The sequence below is a fragment of the Meleagris gallopavo genome, chromosome 1 (assembly GCF_000146605.3).
Source record: "Meleagris gallopavo isolate NT-WF06-2002-E0010 breed Aviagen turkey brand Nicholas breeding stock chromosome 1, Turkey_5.1, whole genome shotgun sequence".
NCBI classification, from domain to species: domain Eukaryota; kingdom Metazoa; phylum Chordata; class Aves; order Galliformes; family Phasianidae; genus Meleagris; species Meleagris gallopavo.
The window spans coordinates 98,260,784-98,261,522 of NC_015011.2; the positions used below are offsets into that span (position 1 = coordinate 98,260,784).

Below are 739 nucleotides of genomic sequence, written 5' to 3' on the forward strand. Positions count from 1 at the left end.
TTTAAGTTGAAGGAGGAAAGATTTAAGTTGGATGTGAGGGGAAGTTCTTCACAGAGAGAATGGTGAGGTGCTGGAAACAGGCTGCCCAGAGAGGTTGTGGATGCCCCATCCCTGGAGGTGTTCAAGGCCAGATTGGATGGGGCCTTGGGCAACCTGGTCTAGTATTAAGTGTGGAGGTTGGTGGCCCTGCATGTGGCAGGGGGGTTGAGATTCATGACCCTTGAGGTCCCTTCCAATTCTGTGATATACATATAAAACATATAAATACATAAAAATATACATGAAATTGTTGTATTATTGCAGTCCTCGATTCTGAGTTATTTTCTCTTTTATTCCTCATAAGATAGGGAAGAGTCACGTGCTCTGTGGAAATAAATATAATATCATTATAAAATAATCTATAAATTATAAAATAATTATACTATAAATTATAAAATAATCTATAAATATAATATCATTTTAAAAGACATCTGCTACAATATTTTCCCCATAAAAGGCAACTACAAGAGTAGTGACCACTAGGTCAATCTCTTTTCTGAATAAAAACCCAGATGAGACAGTTGATTGTTTGCAAGTTAGATAAAAATAATTTTTAAAGATAAGTAACTTGTTAATAGTTCATGCTTATTAATATACACTATACTTGCTTGTGTTTCACTTTTTTGTCGTTGAAAAAAAATTGGAAGTTTTATATTTATATATATATATATATATATATATATATATATATATATATATA

The 739-nt window shown here is 31.9% G+C and overlaps 1 long non-coding RNA gene across 1 annotated transcript in view; it reads right to left on the reverse strand.

Annotated features, from left to right (window-relative positions):
* Positions 1-275: 275 nt before the first annotated feature.
* LOC109365623 overlaps positions 276-739 on the reverse strand; it is a 3,241-nt gene continuing 2,777 nt past the window's right edge. The window contains exon 3 of the long non-coding RNA XR_002111333.1: positions 276-363. This is a non-coding gene — a long non-coding RNA (uncharacterized LOC109365623). The remainder of the gene's footprint in view (positions 364-739) is intronic.